Source organism: Mustela lutreola, chromosome 12, assembly GCF_030435805.1.
Source record: "Mustela lutreola isolate mMusLut2 chromosome 12, mMusLut2.pri, whole genome shotgun sequence".
Taxonomy (NCBI): domain Eukaryota; kingdom Metazoa; phylum Chordata; class Mammalia; order Carnivora; family Mustelidae; genus Mustela; species Mustela lutreola.
In genome coordinates, this window is record NC_081301.1 from 59,222,119 (window position 1) to 59,243,818 (window position 21,700).

General features: G+C 34.0%; 1 protein-coding gene across 5 annotated transcripts in view; it reads left to right on the forward strand.

The window, feature by feature from the left end:
- PTPRD (protein tyrosine phosphatase receptor type D) overlaps nt 1-21,700 on the forward strand; it is a 2,315,363-nt gene that overhangs the window by 1,348,133 nt on the left and 945,530 nt on the right. The window lies entirely within an intron of this gene.

Sequence of the window (21,700 nt, forward strand, 5' to 3'; positions counted from 1 at the left end):
AAATGAAGTGTTTTATTTTATGATTCAGCTTAACTTATATGACTTATATCATGTAGCCCTATTAAGTGATATTTCTGGAAAATGTGCTAGTACATAAATCTTACCAAAATAGTTTGAAAGCTCTACTTTAAATAACATGTAATGATATTTTTGCTCTCTAATGCTAATTAACCCAGCATGCTTCACAGTGTTTGAGAATTTTGTAGTTTAAATAAATTCATGTGATAAAAATTCAACACAAAATATTATTTCATCTGTAGAATATATTATGCTTTAAATTGCATCAAATATCCATTTTAATAACTCTTTAATCTACAAAAATAAATGTCTAATTATATGTGTATTTTAATCAGATGCAGGTACGTAGAAGATAAAACTACTCTCAATTCGTTCTTTGGATTCTTTCCACTGATAAAGCTAAGACAGTAAATAGCAAGTCTAGAAAGCAAATGACAGTCTAGTAGATTGACTTTATTCCTGGTGAGAGCAGGTGAGGAATGACAAAAAAAGAATCTCACCACAGAGTCCACTTCCTGCTCCTCTTTCCTGTGATTTATTCTCAAGTAATGGTGCTTCACTAAGCAACATAACATTACGTTCTGTGGAATCCTATTGGCATTTTGACCACTCAGGGTAAGTATTTAACATTTAACAGTAATATTCTCTCAATTATCATCCTTTAAGATCTATCTATAAGTACATATAAAATTTTCCATTTAAATTACATTCTAGGGTTTTCATCATAAAATCATGAATGATTTGAAAATGAATTTGAGCTCTGAGCCCTCAGTTGGTGATGTTACTTTATTGCACTTTGAGGCTTAGAGAAATATTTTCCCCAAATCACACAGATAGTAAATGGTGGGATTGGAACACAAGATGACTGCTTCCAGAAGACATGCTCCTAAACATTATTCTTAACTACTATGAATTAGGGATTGCATTAAAAACAGTCTAACACAAATTAAATCGTATATGTTAAGGATGAAATATACTTAAAATTGCTAGTAATTAAGTCCATTTGTTCTATGTTAGAAGCTCAGGTATTAAGCAGGCTACCTGGTTAGACTAAACTAGACAGCTGACAAACCAACTAAGGAGCTGACATGGGAAAGGAATTTTGCAAGAAAACTTATTGCCAACTTATCATACATGATAGGGGAAGGTAGCCCTACTTTAAGGGAAGAGCATGAATGAAGACATGGTGGAAACCAACAGAACATGCCCTCAGGTTTTGAGCTGATGTTTTAATGCAATTAAAGAAACTGAAAATTATGATCAGGTCTTGGGAGAGAATGTTGAACTATAATAAGCACTATATCATAAATGGCTTTTGTTACTAGGCTAAAGACTGTGAATTTTATTCTGAAGGTTATAGAGAGCACTAAATGATATTTAAGCAAGGCTTTACTTGACCAGATTTGTAACTCAGAAAAATCACTCTGGCCGCAGTGTGGAGAATCGTCTGGGAAGGATCATATTGGAGACCATAGTGGGGATGGGATTCTGCCTAGAGCATCAGTGGTTAAAATAGAGAAAAGTCAAATACATGGGATGAGTGGTTTAAGGGCTCAGTGACTGATTGGGCATTAGGCATGAATGATAGCTATGGAAGACTTTCAGTTTTCTAGTTTTATTTTATTATTATTTTTTTTTTATTTTATTTATTTGTTTGACAGAGAGAGAGAGATCACAAGCAGGCAGAGAGAGAGGAGGAAGCAGGCTCCCCGCTGAGCAGAGAGCCTGATGTGGGGCTCAATCCCAGGACCCTGGGATAGTTTTCTAGTTTTAATTAGCCTATTTCAGTTTTTTAAGAAAGGGAATACAGGAGGAGGCATGGACCTGGAAAACCTGGAAACAAGCTAAAGTTTAGTTTGGGATGAGGGTATAGGATTTTAGAAGAAAATAAAAAAGAGACATTTCAAAAGCTTCAGAATGTATTGCTAGTACATACTTGGCCTCCAAGAGAAAAACTGAAGCAAACTGTTTTATTATATATTGTGAGTTACTCAAGTGGAAATGTTTGCTCTTACAAGTGATGAATGAAGTCGTTTTCTACTCTATCCAAATAGTTTTCAGCTAACTGCCATGTGTTTGCAATTATAGTTGGTTTCAACAGTTTAGCTTCCCTAAAGATTCTGATTAACTCTAAAAATCAGATTGTAAAACTTACTTGAAATATCTCAGGAGCATTAATTCTATATTGACAGGTTGATTAATTCATATGTAATTGCTGAACGAATGTTCACAATTTGAGTTTTACATCACCAGAACTTTTCATCTTCAAAATGTCTTTAAAATTTGTCAAAGAAAATTTGTCTCTTTCTAGACTTCAATTTCTTAAACATTCAACTCCTCTTCCAAGACATTCAAAACCCATTACTCTTGCTTTAGCTAAAATAATCTTGGTAACAATTTGATTATAATACTAAAACAGAGTACTTCTTTAGAAGTTACTCTCAATGTTAATGAAGTTATGGAGTCAGCCTAAAAGTAATGAGGACATGTCTATTGATACGAAGCAAATTCATGAGCCAAGAATGTCTTGCAAGAACATTCAACTTTCTTTCAAAAATGATTCTCTGTTGTTAAATGCATATGCTTTTATTTCCTCAAATATGTTCAGAAGATATTAAGTGACTATTTTTGAGAAAATATGTGATTTAAAATATGAATGTGTAGATGTGCTCAAATCTTCACTTTAGCTATATCTAAAAAATTAGTCCTTAAATAATAGGGAGCTTTGTCCATGTAGTTTAATGACATCAAATATATTTTTACTTGTAGAATTTCTACATGCAGAGGTTTTCTAAATGCAGAGGTTTTGCTCTTTCCTGGGTTTATATATGGTGAACTCTGTTCAACTCTCACACTTTTACTTTATGTTGGTGTTATGACATACTTGTTTCCTGAGACAGTACTTTGCCATAACAAAGTACTGCAAACTGGGTGGCTTAAAATAACAGAGAATTATTATCTCAAATCCTAGGGACTGGAAGTCCAAAATCAAAGTCTCAGCAAGGCCATGCTCCCTCTAAAGACTCTAGAGAATTACCCTCCTTCCCCTCTTCCAGCTTCTGTGGCCCCAGAAGTTCCTTGTTTTGCAACTGTGTTACTTCAATCTCTAATGTTATTGTCACATGGCCTTTTCTGCCAGGTGTCCTCTGTGTCTTTAAATCCAAATGTCTATCTACTCTCTCTCTCTCTCTCTCTCTTTTTTTTTTTTTTTTTTACTTTTTTTTTAATTGTGTTCTGTTAGCCACTGTATAGTACATAATTAGGTTTTGATGTGGTGTTCAATGACTCATTAGTTAAGTGTAACATCCAGTATTCATTAGAGCACATGCCCTCCTCAATCTCCTTTCTCCTAGAAAAACACCAGTCATGGTATTTAGGACCCATTCTAATCCACGATGACCTCATTTTAACTTGATTACATCTCCTAAGATCCTATTTCCAAAGAAGACCATATTTTTAGACTCTGGATAGACATGGATTTTGGAAGGTGCTGTTTGACCCAGTACATGGTATTTACAAACTGATCTGAGTTAGGGTTATGTGAGAGTGCATTTTTTTTCACACTAAACTCTGAACCTTGGCAGCATAGTTATCCTGTTTTAATAATTTGTCTTCCCAGTAACACCTCGCACAGTGCCTCACACTAAATTGTTAAATGCATTGTACTGACTTCTGGTTAAACATGGAATATTGAATTTATGTCTATTGCTATTCCCTGGGGTCCCTTATCAGCATTACTAAAAGAGAATTTTTAAAATGTAAACGTCTACAATAACAGAAAATGAAATCGGGCTGGAGTTATGAATGATTTTGGAAGACAAAACTTGGTCTCAGCTATGTTAACTGAATTAGTAAAACAGAGAAACTGAAATGTGCAGAAAGAAAAGCTAAAGAAAAGCTAAAGATGACAAGGAAGTTGATTTTCCAGATTACCAGAAAGGCCCTGGAATTGAAGGGACCCAAGACCCTGGAAGATTTGAGTAAAGTTTGAGCTTGAAAACAAGTGAACTGGTAGAAAAATCTGTTTAAGACACAGTTAAACTCCTAGGATCCATGGTTTTATCCCAAGCAGGCATGTGACAAGGCCAACGCAGATCTGCAAGACAGAGATATTCTATCTTCCCCTCATGGAGAGATTATTGGCAACGTCCCTGGATACAAGGGCACCAGGAACATTGAAAGGTGGAGATTAAATGAAAGTGTATGATTCTCATTAGAAGGCGAGGAGCCATGCTTTTTTCAAAAGCCAGGAGATATATAAAATAAATATAAATATAAATATAGATATAAATATATCTACACACATATACACACATGTATACACACACATATATATTTTTTTTTCACTTAGAGAAATTGAACCACCCTAGAGAAAATAAAAGATGCTAATATGGGGTTTTCCAATAAAATAATGATTGACTCCTTTATCACTTTAAAATGAATTCTATCAACCAACAAGATCTACCCTTGTACACAGAGCATATAAAATTCTTTAAGTTCTTTACTATTAAATCCAAATGAATCTTTAAGAATCAACAGGTATTTAAAAGAAGTATAAAATAGGAAAAATAGTGAATCAAAGTAGCAAATGCACAAAGTACAAGGCTTCTAAGGAATTATCCAAATGTCAACTCCTTTACTTCCTTCAAGTGCTTGTTCAACTGTCACTGTTTGAAAGATAACCTTGATCACTTTACTCAAAATTTTGATTGTTTTTGTTTTGTTTCGTTTTGTTATTTTGTTTAGTTTTTACAACTCCAGTACTCTACACTCATTTTATCCTATTCTTAATTATTTTCCTTTTTAGTCACTAGTTATGATATATTAACTCATAAAATCTATTTTTTGTGGTCCCCCCATTTAGATTACAGACTCCACAAGGGCAAGTGTCTTTGTTTATCTGTTGGCTGATTTCTCCCCCAAGTGCCCATGGTAACAGTTCCTTTATTCTAGATACCTGATACAATGTCATAACTAAATGAAAATTCTATCTATACCAAACCCCATTTCTCAATGCCTTAAGCAACTGAGAAAAATATATTAATGTTCAATCAAGAGTAATATTTAATTAAGGCAATTTTCAAGGGGAAATGACAAGCATAAGATTCAAAGTGACCAGTTTTGTAAATATAGAGCCATAGTGAATGTGAATGAATAGTTTCATTCATTGTCACAAAATTTCCAAAGAAACAAAATGCATCCCACCTCTATACTTCTTACTGATTAGTTTCAGTTCAGTCTAGTTCTCTGCCACCATCTTTATAGTGGATCTTGTTGTCATGGGAATCATTGGGAATGTTTCCTCACTAACTAGTTTAATGCTGTAAGTGAATTGCCTAATGGGTGATTTGGCATACATCTAGACTGGCAGTCTCTGGCTAAAAGTAGTCATGACTTCTACTTTGACAGCTCTCAATTTGTTGTCCAAATTCAGTATGACTTCAAAAACTGAATCTTGTATGGTCTGAAGGAATTTTTTTTAAGATAGTACTTCTAAAGACATTTATAAAATTGGGCTTATGATAAGATTTAGTAATTTTATTAGTTACTGTGAATAATCAAAGTTTAATTAGTTAATTACAATAGTCTTAAATTATACTAAAGAATTCTGTGTTTACTGAATGCCTACTTTGTTCCAGATACTGGGTTAGGCCCAGTCAGACAGAGCTGAATGATACTGATAAAATGCTAGTAACTTGATGAGTTTAAAGTCTAGTTAGAGAGGCATATTATTCACATGCTCACAAAATAAATGGATAATGACATATTATGACTATATTCTGTGAATAACAAAATGAGAAGTTAATGCAGGGGCCCCTAAATTTAAATTACCAAAGTCAGAGAAAGCTTATATGAGAAAATGACATCTAGGCCATAATGATGGAGAGGAGCTGTCTCGGAAGAGAATTCAGCATATTCAAACCCTCTAAGGCAGGGAGAAAAAAGTTAGTGTCATCAGTGAACATTGACCAGGGAAAAGGAGCTTGAGTCATGAAATATCACTAGAGAAATAAGGGTTAGATCAGTTGGATTCTCTGTAGATAATTTTTAAGAATTGTGAATTTTATTCCAAATATAATGGAAATTACTTGAGGAATTTAAGCAGAGAGTGGCATTTGCAGGAATTTTAAAAAGACATTCTAAGTGCTATGTGAAATATGGATTTAAGGAAGGCAAGAAATGAAACAAATCTAAGACGATGTTACACAGTGGCCATAGAGATGGACAGATTGAACAGATACATAAATAAAAGTTGCTAAGTTAAAAAAAAAAAGTGTGTGTCAGTAAAAAAAGGCAAGAAGACACTCTTTTTTTTTTTTTTAACGCTTTGAACTATATGCAAAAAACATCATTTGTGAGCACAATATATATAGTGGAGGAATATTTAGACCTATAGTTCTGAAATAAAATAGAAATGAAAAAAAAAAAAGGTTCATATTTGAGTTTTCAGTTAGGTTGACAAATGAACAGTTGTTGCTCAAGGACATGGAAAAATAGGTTGTCCTCACCACATGTTATGTGTTTTTCCCAACCACCATCTTATCTTCTTGCAAATATGAACTGGAGATGGTAATTAGGCCAAACTAGTGGCAATTGGTCTTTAAACAAAAATATGTTGGTCATTATGTCACTGATCTCATAATTTTATCATGTTTAAGACATGTAGGGATAGTCTTGCCCATATGACATTTAACAAGAAAAAGGCGGCCTTTTAAAAGTTATAATTGCTTATATCTGCTGAAGTCCATGGAAATATGTAAATGATCCCAACTAAGGAAAATTTAAATACAAACAATCATGCTGGAAATTAGAGTTTTCCAACCCCAGCACATTTTTTTAAAAAAAATTTATTTATTTCTTTGACAGAGAGAGAGATCACAAGTAGGCAGAGAGGCAGGCAGAGAAGGTGGGGGGAAGCAGGCTCCTCACTGAGCAGAGAGCCTGATGCAGGGCTCCATCCCAGGACGCTGGGATCATGACCTGAGTTGATGGCAGAGGCCTAACACACTGAGTTACCAGGTACTCCCAACCCCAGCACATTTTGCAAAAATAAGTCTTTGTTATAAATGCTGACCTGCACATTATAAGGTATGTAGCAGCACCCTAGCCTCTCCCCACTAGGTGCTGGTAGCAACTCCCCATCCCCCAAATCATGACAATTATAAAAAATGTCTCCAGATACTGGCAAAAGTCCCTATGGGGGCAAAATCAACTTTGGTTGCTAGAACTGCTGTAAGTAAATCTACCTTTCTGCATATTATTTTTTAGCCATTAGCTAATATTGAAATAAGAAAATCTGTGTCCATTACCAAAATTAATACACTATACATTTGATCAATCAATTTGCTATTCTAATTGGATGTACTGCACACCTCCTTATATTTGCTGGAGGCACAATTAGTTTTTCTCACCATCTATAATCTTAATCTGCCAATAGTCATGATCTACATTATCATTATAGTAGAACCTGAAATGATTAGGCTAATAATAGAATTGGCACAGAAACTGTGAAGCTTAGTCAAAGTATATTAATTAGCAAACACATTTAAGTCCTTTATATTAAGGAATATAGAAACCTTTCTGTTTCATGCTTATTGTAATGGAAATTTTTTAAGCTGGTATTTCTGGCAAGATTAATAACTATCTTCTTGTCTAATCATATTTTATAAGTTTTTATGATATACATACTTATAATAGCCTTCTATTGAACAGGTAATGGTTTGACTTCTAATTACAATATGTAAATAATTCAGGACAATTTGGAGAAAGAGAAGGATTAAATATAAGACAACTCCTTGCTACGGGAATTTTTCTTCTTTTTAAATGCTCCTGTCTTCCCTTCCATAATCCTTATCTTTTCTCTCCTGCTTCAGCTTCTTTATTGTTCCTCTACTGATTTGGTTATCATAATCTTTGCAGCACCACAAAACACTTCAAGTTCCCTCTGCAACCTTCCAAAAAAGTCAATGGAAATGGCTATTAGACATCTCTTAATTAAATATTCCTTTAGCTTCTCTGTCCCAGTTAAGCCAGTATCTTGCCTTTTACAACTTTTGACTTTTTCTGTGTATGTGGATAGAACTATCCACCATGGAAGTTAAAATGTACAGAAGAAATTGAATCTAGATTTTTCTTTTAAAAAATTTATTAAAAAAAAAGATATGTCTGAGGATTAGAAAGAAGCAATCCCAGTAATCAGCATATATCCCAATCTCCTCATCTATGAAGGATATTTAACACTTTATGCGATACCATGGAGAACCAAAAGAATTAAGATAAAACTTTGCTCACATTTGGTTTTCTTTAAACTGTATTTCTGCAGCTTTTACATTAACAGCTTGTTTAATACCAAATTTGTCCATTTCCCAAGTTCAACCTTGCTGTAGTCTTTCTGTCATTAACATTGTACTCTCCCCATTCCTTCAGATTAAACATTGGGGCTTGACTTTTACTCATCCATTGTTACATTCTAAATAACTAATTTATTTTATCTTATCACTAAGCATCTACTAAGTGCCAAGCATTGTCTAGGACAAATAACAACCTTAAGGTAGTTTTTAAATTCTTTAAAACAGAAGAGTGGGGTGTCTGGGTGGCTCAGTGGGTTAAAGCCTCTGTCTTCGGCTCAGGTCATGATCCCAGGGTCCTGGGATGGAGCCCTACATCAGGCTCTCTGCTCAGCAGGGAACCTGCTTCCCTCTCTCTGCCTGCCCCTCTGCCTACTTGTGATCTCTGCCTGTCAAATAAACAAACAAAAAAATCTTTAAAAAAGTAAAATAAAACAGAAGAGTGTTTTATAGGGTATGTAACTGACTAACTGACTAAGCTATTATAACTGTAATTGAGAAGATAGCTCAATATCCCACTGCCAGCACCTTATGTTAACCCTAACCTAACTCTTACATTAATCCTTTATTTTCATCTCTTTACTTTGAATTTCCCAGTATTTCTTCTTATTCTACTTACTGGTGAAAGGAAACATTCTAAAATTCCCTACCCAGACATCAATATTGAATTTTATTATCTTTTATGATAATGAAGTATTCTGGTGATAGTTTGCAATCATGAATATCTCTCACTTACAACTTCTCTTATTAAGGTTAATGATTTTTATACATTTCTGGGGGAGCAGGTAGAAACAGCTCTGTATTCCATTCTATGAGATTTTTTGGTAGATGTTCCCTAAAGTAGAATAACCACAAATACTAGATTAGCTTTGGCTACATGTATTTGGATTTTGGTACATCTGTTATTTCACCTTTTGACCCAGGCTGTGGATTAAAAATGCTCATCCTGAGATAGTGAGAGAAGGCAAGACCTTGCCCCTCTTCTGATTTTTTATTCATCTTGTTTTACTTCTTTAATATGATCATAACACCCCAAACCATATGCCTGTCTCTGCATATTCTTTCCTGTAAAGACAGCAAAAAGATGGAAACTTTTTTATTATCTTTTTCCCATCAAAAATCTTGATCTGATTCTGGGCTTACAATTAACAGTGAATTTCTGAATCTTTGGTAAGAGACTCAGGAGGCTCTGGAGGTGAAGGGGCAACTTGTGGAGAAATTTGGAGAGCCTGGCAGCTGACTAATATCCATGTCATTACAGTCTAAAGCCAGAAGGAGATACTAACATGCAGTAGATTTTAACTTTTGTAGAACTATTTCAGGAAGAAATGTGTTCTCAAAGTCTGTGTGCTTAAAGGTGTAGAGGTTTGAACGTTTATGAAAGTCTTAAAGCCTGGCACCAATTTAAGGTCTTAACATTAATTGTTTTAGATAAAGCTGTCTCATAGGACACTTCGGTATCTTCCAGAACTTCCCCATCACTTAATGTTGAGATTTGTATCAGGACTCCTGCTAGGACAATCAAAGGCAATGTAAAATTCGTTCATATTCATATCTGTATTGTCTTGATTCATCTACATGAGTCCTTTAGGGAGCAATAGGATAACACAAAAACTTCTTTATTTTAAATCTCAAAAGCATTCAAAGCCACATTTAAAAGCCTTGGTGCTCTCCATTCTGCATTTTCTCTATTCACAAATGTAGACATAAATCCCAGGAGGTGAATGGAACAACAACAACACTGGTTTGAAAATGACTTAAATTCCACTCACCCCATCTTTATCACCTGCCCAAGGTGTATAAGTAGGATGATGAAAAATCATAGCGTATATGTGTGTACAAATTTTTAAATTGAAATAATGTGTTGTTAATTGCATAGATTTGAACATATGGTCAACTCAATTATTAAAAAAAATCTAATTTGTCAGAAGGTAAAGAGAAATAATGATGCAGCAATTATCCCTCTGAACTTATTTCTTAATTATCCAGGCAAGACAGCTAATGATGTCTGTTTCCTAGATTCCACTGGCAGTACAATAATTAGAGGTCATGCAAGAACATTTGTCTCAAGGAGACATAAAGTCAAAATGGTAAACTCAGAATATAAACCTGAAGTCTAATATGAGTCCAAGTTCATGATGCAGAACCAGCAGTCTAGAGATTTTTATAGCTCTTGTATTAATCATAGAATTTATTTTGTTTCATAACTCTAGACCCCATTAACTGGACATGATTGGTAGTCTAATACTCTAGGTATTGAACTCAGAGCTGAGAACGTGTCCAATGAGATCATCTGAGTCCTTATTACCAACAAAACAAAAACAAACAAACAAACAAAAAGTAAAAAAACAGAAAAAGAAGTGCCATCTAATGTTAATAAGTTTTTTAAAATTTAATTTTCAGACTCTTAATCCAATCTCAGGACTAGTAAGGCCATAAGTGTTCATATGCTAATAACTGAGTCTTGGAAACATAAAAATATTGTTATCAGCAAGGCCTAGAATAGAGCATTACTTTTGAATCACCTTCTGGAGGAGCCCTGATCAAAGTCCTATCATGCACAAAAGCCACCCACAAGCTTGGTGTTCCAAACTCTGGTGGTGAGGAAATGTTTCAAAGAATCGGCCTCCATCTACAGTAAACCTTGTGGTTTTCTATTTTATTTCATGACACACAATAACATCTGGTTATACAATAAAATATAACTACTCCTTAGAGAAAAGTCAGTTTTTCCCTTCGGAAGAATCCAAGAATGACAGAGATTCCTCATTGGCCTCTTGATACGGACTTTTGTTGCTTGAGCACAGATCCTCTTAGAAAGGTATATATTTCAAATAGTTATTTGGTTGTAGATACAATTCTGAAACAAATGTTTTCTCTTCAACAGCTATCATTTTAAAATATCTAGAACTATATTGTATATTTCTTTAAATACCAGGGATAAATTCTTGTGTGAGAGAAATGACAATTACATTTTATTTCCAGGAAAAAATAGCACAGAAAAAAAAAAATGGAGTAAGCTTGAAAGAGTCTCTCCTTTTACTCCTTGTGTTGTTATTAGAATATACATTATTCTTCTGACAACATTTTGCCTTCAGCTCTATAAATATGAAAAAAATGATATGCATGTTTTCAGTAGAAGCTGTTAATTAGAATAAGTCTCTTACCAAATTTGTTAAATGAAATTTAGAAATTTTCCAGTAATATCTGCTCTGGAGGACAGATTTTCTTTTCTTGCCTCCTCAGTGTTTCATGGTGAACAACAAGGCTTATGTTTAGGAAATTAAAATCCTGGATGAAAGAAAATTATTGATTTCTGTTTTGGGTTAGGATAATAAAGAAATCAAATTTGAACTGAAAAATACATTATTTACCTTCTCAAGTTTCACTAATGCAAATACTGAACTAATTAGACCTTAGTTTTACTTTAATAGCTAATATTTCATTTCACACTTTTTTTGGTAAATCTCAAAGTATTCAGATTCATAACTGCCTTATTTTATCATAATTTTTAAATACATATTTACCAAATAAATAGAGTATGGGGAACATAAAAACTGCCTCTTCAAATATGAACTCATGTTTATTGTAACATAAACACAGATGGTTACATATAGAAATAATCATAAGTGTGTGTGTATACACAGGTTGGAATATACGTATTATGTTCTTTCTTTGTCAGTTTAGGGGGCCTGGAAATAATAACAAAGTAACAATAGGCATACCTTACTCCAGGTAAGGTTTCCAATAAACCAGGTCTGGTTTCCAATAGAATTTTCCAATGAAAAGCTCTCCTTGGAGAAGTGATTGACTCTAGGCCTGGGAAAGGAAAAATATAGGATGAATCCAGTGCACTTTGAAGTGTAAGAAGGAAAGGAGAACTTAAAAACCCATAACAATGGGGTATGCCAAAGGAACAAAGAATGCAAGTAAAAGAGCTCCCAATAGAAAAACCTAGAACAATGTTTTCACCAAAGTAAATAATGTAATATTAATTTATCACGCAAGGTATAACATATTTATAAATCTGTTAATATGAATAAGTACAATTACTTATTCATATTAATCTATTCATATTAATTAATTAATTAATTATTAAGAATGGGAAAATCTCCCATATAAAAGGATTCTCAATAATGTATGTACATACTCTGCTTTCAAGAAGGTGAAATATGACTCCCTGCTCCTTCAGTGTGGGCTGTGGATAGTGTCTTCCTTCTAAAGCACACATTATGCAAAAGGAGGAAAAAAGAGTAACTTTATAGTGGAAAATTTTAACAAATTCTAGTAAAGTGGCATCTACACTATACCTGACCAGTATTCCTCAAAACTGCCAAAGTCTTCTAAAATAAGATAAGTCTGAGAAATTCTTGCAGCCAAGAAAAAGGCAGTCAGGATAAAGTATGGATTTTAGTTAATAATAATGTGTCAACATTGGTTCATTAATTGTGACAAGAATACCATATTTACACACCAGTGTAAGGCAATAACATGAAAAGAAAGTGAATGTGGGGTATATAGGAATCTTTGAACTTTCTTTGTAATCTTTCTGTAAATCTACAACTTTACTTAAATTTAAAGGTTACTTAAAAAATATTCCCTCGGGGCACCTGGGTGGCTCAGTGGGTTAAAGCCTCTGCCTTCGGCTCAGGTCATGATCCCAGGGTCCTGGGATCGAGCCCCACATAGGGCTCTCTGCTCAGCAGGGAGCCTGCTTCCTCCTCTCTCTCTGCCTGCTTCTCTGTGATCTCCTTCTGTCAAATAAAAAAAAAAAAATTCCCTTAATAAACTAAAAATCTGTTACATGTTTTTTCTTCTCAGTCACCTAATGATAAATCGTAAAGCTTTCTACATCCTGGGGAAAGTGCAGAGTTGATCCTGGACAAATAATTTTAATTTGTTGACATTGAAGTCTTCTAGTACAGAACATGGATAAGGAACAAGTCATGCCTCAATTAACTTGGAGATATTTCAAGTGTATAAGATTATGTTAAGTGAGACAGATAAGATGTAGAAGAGCAAATAAAATATTATGTGATCATTACTGAGTTTTTAAATAGAAAGAAATGTTTTAAAAACTTTTCCATATCCTTATTTTCTTCAGTCTGCCCTAGCATAGGAAAAGGTCCCTCATCTCATAGGTGAAGCAAACCTTCATGAGTCTTCTATAGAGATGGAGTCGCACATTTCACTTTGTTCACTGCACTTGGTACACTGAAAAACCTTTACAGACAAGAATACATGTTAATAATAAAGTAGTCATAAAGGATATATTTAGTTAAATAACTGAATTTAAAATCAAGAGATTTGTGATACAGGAATTAATGTTATATGTATATATATATTGCATTCATACATGTACATACACATACACAAAATCCTCCTTGAAATGGAATTTTTTTCCAAATAAAAACTAAGAATATAAAAATTAAGGAGAAATATTATAAAATGTTATAAAAATCTTTAAATTTATGATTATTCCCAAAGAAGAGAGGTTTTTTCCTCAACATCTGATAAAGGTGATTTTAATGGATAAACTTTAATTCCAAATTAACCTCAAGATAACAAAACCGGGAAAGAGTTAATATGGAAAGTGTAAAAAATTTATATACTTCATAGTTGCTTATTGCAGTGTATCTCAAATATTATAACATAATATTAACAAGTTAATAACATACTGTAAAATCAGGTCTTCCAAGAAGTACTGATTTATGTTATTGATATGTTAAAATCTAATCAAAATCTCTAATGAATTTCCAGAGCAAAAGGTTAAGTTGTTTTCTAGCAATTATTAAAGGAACCAAGTTATTTCCACCTCTGTTGGTGGCATTATTCTCAGGGACATGAAATCCTGAAATTTCTTTATGATTGCATTTAGTTTTAAGGAAAGCAGTCACTTACATTTTCCACTTAAAAGACCACCTTATAAAAAGTCTCCACATTTTGAAAAAAAAAAAGAAGTCTCTTCCTTAAAGGATATTTATATATCCTTATATAATAAGGTTTTATTTATTTATTTGACACACAGAGAGAAGGAGAGAGAGCACAAGCAGGGAAAGCAGCAGAGGGAGAGGAGGAAGCAGTTTCTCTGCTGACAGCCCGATGAGGGACTGGATCCTAGGACCCTGGAATCATGACCTGAGCTGACCATGATCATCACCATGACCATGACCATGAGGCAGATGCTTAACCCACTGAGCCACTCAGGTTCCCCTTCACTAGATGATTTCTATGATCACTTCTTATTTTAAAATTTTATGATGTAAGCTCACTGATGGGAACGATTATGTCTTGTCACTATAGCACAGAAGAGTACTTGGCACACAAAATTTCATGACTGCCTACATGAATGATGTTATAATTTTCATCATTGGGAAAATAAGTTATCAAACCAATTTCCCATGTTTATACATCACTTCCAAATGCTTACTTTTATTGTTCATGCCAAAATCTGTGCTTTGATTGAAGGAGGTTTCATACAAAACCATTAACTGTTTGGTTCCCTAAGATGAAAATTTAAGACTTATAATGATGAAACATAATTGTAAAATGCAAGGAGTTAAAAAGAAGATAATTAAGATTATTAACAAATGGTTAATAAAGATCAAGTTGATTTACTGCTTGATACATAAAAAAAAATTGTCAACTGCTTAACTTGTCTTATCAACCAAATCATCTTTACCATGTATATATATCTGGGTACACATTTGCATGACATTAACAGGAAATACATACTATTTGAAAATGAAAATTCCATTTGCATTTGGGCTCTAGAGGGCAACTGCTTGCCACCCCACGGCACCTTTGAGTGAACTGCTTTCATGACAATGCTACCAGGAAATACAAAGCATTCATTTAACTTACTGATAAAATTCAAGCATATTGTGTCTTTTTTTTTCAAATTTTTATTTAAATTTTAGTATATGTGCTGCCGAAGCGAGCACAAGTTTTTATTTAAATTTTAGTTAACGTATAGTATAATATTGGTTTCAGAAGTAGAATTTAGTAACTCATCACCTATGTACAGTACCCAGCATCATCACAAGTGGTCTCCTTAATATTCATCACCCATTTAGCTCATCCCCCTCACCTACTTCCTCTCTGTCAACCCTCAGCTTGTTCTCTACAGTTAAAAGTCTCTTATGGCTTGATTCCTTCTATTTTTTCCCATCCTCTATGTTCATCTGTTTTGTTTCTATGAATTAAATCATATGGCATTATGTCTTAATGTCGGGCAATAATTTTAGTAATTAAAGACTCATTAATTCAATTATAATTAACAATGAAAGTGTAGCCATCTTACTGTTTGATAATTTCCTTTCTTACACATTTTTTTTTTCAGGTTTTATCTTATGTACACAGATATACCATAGTAAAGACTAAATGCTAGTTAATAACTGTGGAGATGGTTAGGTGGTAACATGGTTTTAAAGTATTCATCATGAAAGGTGCCGGAGTGTCTCAGTCAGGTAAGCCTCAGACCGTTGATTTCGGCTCAGCTCAGGTCATGATTTCAGGGTCCAGGGATCAAGCTCAGCCCTGGCTCCTCACTCAGCACAGATTCTGTTGGAGAGTCTCTCTCTCTCTCTCTCCCCTTCTCCCTCTCTCTCAGATTAATAAAAAAATATAGTGTTCGTTATGAGCATTGTACTGGGAAAGTTTATATGAAAGTGTTCTAGAAGGCATTAAATTAAGGATATCATGACTGGACAAATTCCAGAATGGGTCAGAGTAAAGTGATTATAAACATAGCAGAGCATAGCATAGCATAATGTAGCATAGCATGTTACAGATCTATATAAATATCTAAATTATGCACACACACACACACACATTCTCTTTCTAGATAGGATTTTCCCAGATGGGAGTCTAAAAGCATTGAAAACTATGGGGAATGTTATAAAGGTCAATAACTTTATAATTTTCTGAATGAAAGAACATTTTCTGACATTTGGGAAATGTAGTTATAGTAAATAAACTAGAAAACTAGTGGAAGAAACCAAGGGAAAAATTCAGATCACAGTGTAAACAGGTTTGAAGTATATTTAGAAATCATTCCAAACAATCCTTTTATAATACAGAATACTGGGGTGAGAAGAAACAAATTGGTCTGACTGAGCTCTTCATTTATTGCTTTGTCCATATAAAGCTAAAAGTTGCTGAGAAATAGCTAGAAAATCTTAATGGGAAATCTTGTGTACATTTCACCATTATAGGTTCCTACCAGGCAGTCTCACTTTGCCTCCGAACATTTTGTTTCGAAGTTTGGAAAGCAGATGGGAAAGTTAAGATCGAAGAAAAATAAATAAATAAAATAAAGGAATGCTTTCAAAAGCATCTGAGAACAAATAAATGGACTCATTTTCACTGGTGCACTAACACTTTCTTACTAGAGCGAAATGTCAAAGTTGTTTCCCAAACTCTTGTTTACTGGTTGAATGTGAAATACTTATTTTATTCACATCTTGAAGGAAAAAGAAAATATACAAATATGTTTCTTAGAAGTATCTTCAACATTACATATTATTTTGTAAAAATAATGTAATTATTTAAAGTAATTTAAAATTACTATAAATAAAAATCCTTTTAAATACAGATTTGTTTCACAATGGCATTTTGATTACCCATTTTATTAATATATTTTATGCTTAGCCACTGTATCTGTCCATGATCATTTAGACTTAAAAATAACTGAAAATTCTTAGGGCACCTTGGTGGCTCAGTTGGTTAAACGTCTGCCTTCAGCTCAGGTCATGATCACAGAGTCCTGGGATTGAGCCCACTGTGGGTTCCTTGCTCAGCAAGAAGTCTGCTTTTGCCTCTACCTCTGCCCCTACCTCAGGTTCATTCTCTCCCTGTCTCAAATAAATAAATTGTCTCAAAATCTTTAAAAAAAAATGAAAATTTTCAATGGCTTGGATTTTGAATATAACCCTGCCACAAATGATAATGCACTGAATACTTGCCTTCCATGTGTCCAACATAACTAGTCTTCATGAACATTGGTTGAATAGAAAAATTATAAATTTGTCCACAATCTGGCAAGCTGTAAGCTTGAGACACATTTATAATTTAACACTAAAATTTTATAGTGGTGATTATAAATATTGTAATAGTTTCTGAGGAGGAAAAGGGGGTGTTGAGATAATAAGTAAACACATGGTGACTGGGTCATTTTTACATGGAAATAACACATAAACATTTGGTCCAAACTTTTCAAAACTAAAAAGCTTTTTTTTTTTTTCAAGATTTTATTTATTTATTTGACAGAGAGAGAGACCACAAGTAGGCAGAGATTCAGGCAGAGAGAAGGGGAAGCAGGCTCCCTGCCGAGCAGAAAGCCTGATGTGGGGCTCAATCCCAGGATCCTGAGATCATGACCTGAGTTGAAGGCAGAGGCTTAACCCACTGGGCCACCCTGGTGCCCCTAAAAAGCTTTTAAATATCAGGAAACTTGACAGCTTTAAGACCTGTGGTCAATACCTTTATTCATCCATTCATTTACAATTTTTGAGCATGTATTTGTCAGTCATTGTACTAAGCACAGAAATCAAACATAAATGAAACACAGCCCCTGTCCTTAAGAATTTCACAGTATAGTAGGAGATGTATATGTGCAGAATGACAAATATAGTAAATTATGATTCAGATTGAAATAAGAGAATGAACAAGGACCCAATGAACATTAAGAAGTGAATAACTTAATTGTTCTATGGGAGTCAAGAAAGGCTCTACAGAACATGTTTCATTTGAATGATATTGAGAAATGGAAAAAAAATGTTGGTAATATATATGTCCATCAGAGGATGTAATATACAATGACTCAGAATTGTGAATGCACATGATGAATTTTGTGAGTATTCCAGTAGGACTAGAGTTTGGGATATATAGTGGGAACAATTAGAGATGAGATTGAGATACTGGTGGTGGCAAAATTATGAAGGAGCATCAAGTAGATGATGCTAAGGGGTTTGGTCTTTGCCTTATTGTTAATGGGATAATTTATGACCCAACCAGACTCATCTGATAACAAAATAGAGTACAAGAGCTGGGACAACAAGCTTATTACCACCAGACAGTTGAACACACCAGAGTACATGCTTACATACAATAGAGAGTAGTAAGTCTGGCCAGGGGTTTATCGATCTTATTAATTCTTTCAAAGAACCAGCTTCTAGTTTTGTTAATGTGTTCTACTGTATTTCTGGGTTCTAATTCATGGATCTCTGCTCTAAATTATTTCCCTTATTGTGCATGAGTTAGGTTTTAATTTGTTGTTGATTCTCCAGATCTTTAAGGTGTAAAGATAGTTTGTATATTTGGGAATTTTTTTTTTTTTTTGAGTGAGGTTTGGCTGGCTCTATATTTCCCCCTTTGCTGTATCTCGTAGGTTTTTGGATCAATGTGTCTTCGTTTTCATTGGTTTCCATGAATTGCTTAAGTTTTTCTTTGATTTCCTGGTTGACCCAACACTGAAGATTTTAGAAGGAAGTGGGGTGGGGGAATGAATAGCCTTGTGATGGGTATTAAGGAGGGCATGGGTTGCATGGAGCACTGGGTATTATATGAAAACAATGAATCATAAAACACTACATCAAAAACTAGTGATGTATTGTATGATGACTAACATAACATAATAAAAAAATTTAAAAAATTAAAAGAAGGGAGTAGAATGTTTTAGGTAAAGGAAGAACCCAAAAAGATTTGCTTATTTATTTTAATAATTCACATGGCAATAAAAAAGAGAACTAGAATAAAAGAAAACCCTTTGGGAGTCTGTTGCAATAGTTCCAATAATGCCATGAGACAGTAGCAACAGGGATGGTAAAGAAACAGAAAATTCAGGAGATAATTTGAAGTAGAATCGATACCGTAATGTTACCAATTAAATATGCAACGAGAAGGAAGAGAGGAGAAAATATCCAGGCTGCTTCAAAAGAACTTACCACAGAGAATGTATGTATAGTGACAACATTATTTAAATAGAGAATTTTGTAGGAGGAGAAGTAGTGAGGAATGGGAATGGAAATGAGGTTATACAATGAGTTCAATTTTGAGCATGTTAAGTGTAAAATGCCTTTAGTAGACCAGGAAATTGAAAATCTACTGTGGACTGAGAAGAGAGGTTAATTTGCAGAGATACTACTCTCATAGCTGTTATCCACATACAAAGAGTAGCTGAGGTCATGCAAGTAGATGAGGTCACCATCTCATTTACAAAGATCTTGAGAAAAGAGAGAACTAAAATTAGTCTCATAAGAAGCACTGATATTTAATAGTTCTCCATAAGAGAAGAAGCCTGTGATCAAGAAAGGGAAGGAATGACCAGAGTTAGAAGGAGAATTAGCTAAGTGTGCTGTCTTGGAAGACAAGGACAGAAAGAACTAAAGAAGTCAACAGAATTAAGTGTTTCAAGATAAATAGGGCAAGGTCTGAATAAAAGTGACCAATAGATTTAGCACTTACACAGTTACTAGCGACTAACCAAGGGCGATGCAGTAGAATGCCAGAGGGCACTGGCATTAAGGGATGTCTTGAGATAACAAGGACATGGAACCATTAACATTCCAGTTAATGATGAAGAAAAGAAGAAAGATTGGGTGGTCGTTTGAAAAAAAAATTTTTTTTTCTTCTAAATTTTTATTTAAATTCTAGTTAACATACAGTACACTATTGGTTTCAGGAGTAGAATTTAGTGATTCATCACTTATATACAACACCCAGTGCTCATTACTTGTTATAAGTGCCAGATAGTTGATTTTTGATCATTCTTTGTAAAGTGAAGAGAAGTCAGAGGAGAAGAAATCATTACTGTTGCAGGAAATAGAGATAAATTTGATAGAGAAATATATAGACAAGTGGGATGGAATTTGACTTTGAGGAAAAGTGAGACATGTCTTCCTTTAAGACTGGAGAGAAGGTTACAAGACAGTATTTTAGGAACATGCAGAAAGAAAAAGGGGGAAAAACATGAAAAAATTGAAAGGTTTCCATTTTTTAAAAGTACAGCTAAATCATGATATATGTTATTCAGTAAATGAATTTGAAACTACTAATGGCAAATATGTAAGATTTTACATCTAGCATTAAATACTGAGAAATAGATGTGGAATACGGTGTTTATGGTTATCAGTGAACATTTATTTTCTCATCTGCCCAAAGATATTAGCAATTGGATTTGACAGATATTGTTCTATGTTAGCTTGAACTTACTGAATATTTATTGTAACAAAGAGCAGGTAAAGAACTGATAAATGAACTCCTATTCTGTGCCACGTGCTGCTTATCATGTTTTCCAAAAGCCCTTTGATAAAAGCTTTGTTCACATTCATAGAAAGTGAAATCAGATCTCAGAGAGGTTAACATTAGTTGATTACATAACTGATTAATAATGGAGACAAGATTCTATCGCTAGAATCTGTGAGCTAGCCATCACATCAGGGTACTTCTCTGGTAGGGCTGTCTGCATTTTCAACATTAACTTTAAATTAAAATTTGAAAAAAATATATTTATAAGGGATGACTGAAAATGTCACTTGACCTTTATTAGTGGACAGATGGAGAAATGATTGAAGATGTTGGAGAAATGGATCTATAACATTTCTTCACTGGTGGGAGCAGGGAACTAGGAAATTTGGGTAGTTAATGTTAATATTGTTTCACTTGCCCCTTCAGACTAATTAGTTCTGGATGCATCTGACTAAAAGATAAGCAGAGCATTAGTAGGGAAAGGTAAAAAGAAAACCTATAACCATGGCAGGAGCCTATTTATGACCATAGAATCATGTTAGGATCAAAAAGTTTTACATAGGTCTTCAAAACCAAATTCATGGAGAACTAGAATCAATAAGCTGTATTAAGTGGACTGTGGTCTTATGGCTAAGTTGAGCCTTAGGACAAGCATGGCTCCAGCTATCTGCCACAGGCTTTTGTAAGACCTGAAAGTTAAGAGTAATACTTCAAGAAGAGGATTATTTTAGGTTTATTTACATTGAATATTATGTCCCTTTGACTAATCCCAAGAATAACTTGTCGGGTAAAAACAACAATGTTTAGATTAACTAGTGTTAGAGATAATACATTCATTTTAAAATCCAAAGAATCTGGCAGGACATGTCAGTAAGATTGCATCATGATTGCGTAATTTTTCCCGATGCAAGGCCTAGTTGTTTATGGAAAGTCACAAAACTTAAGAAAGATTGACCATAGTAAAGGAAATTATAATTATTGCTTGCTTATCATTTTTCCTCTATGTAAGTGTATTGAACAGGGAAGCATGAGGCATTCAGAATTCTTCAGTACGGGCTATTTGTCACACAGAGTCAATATATTTC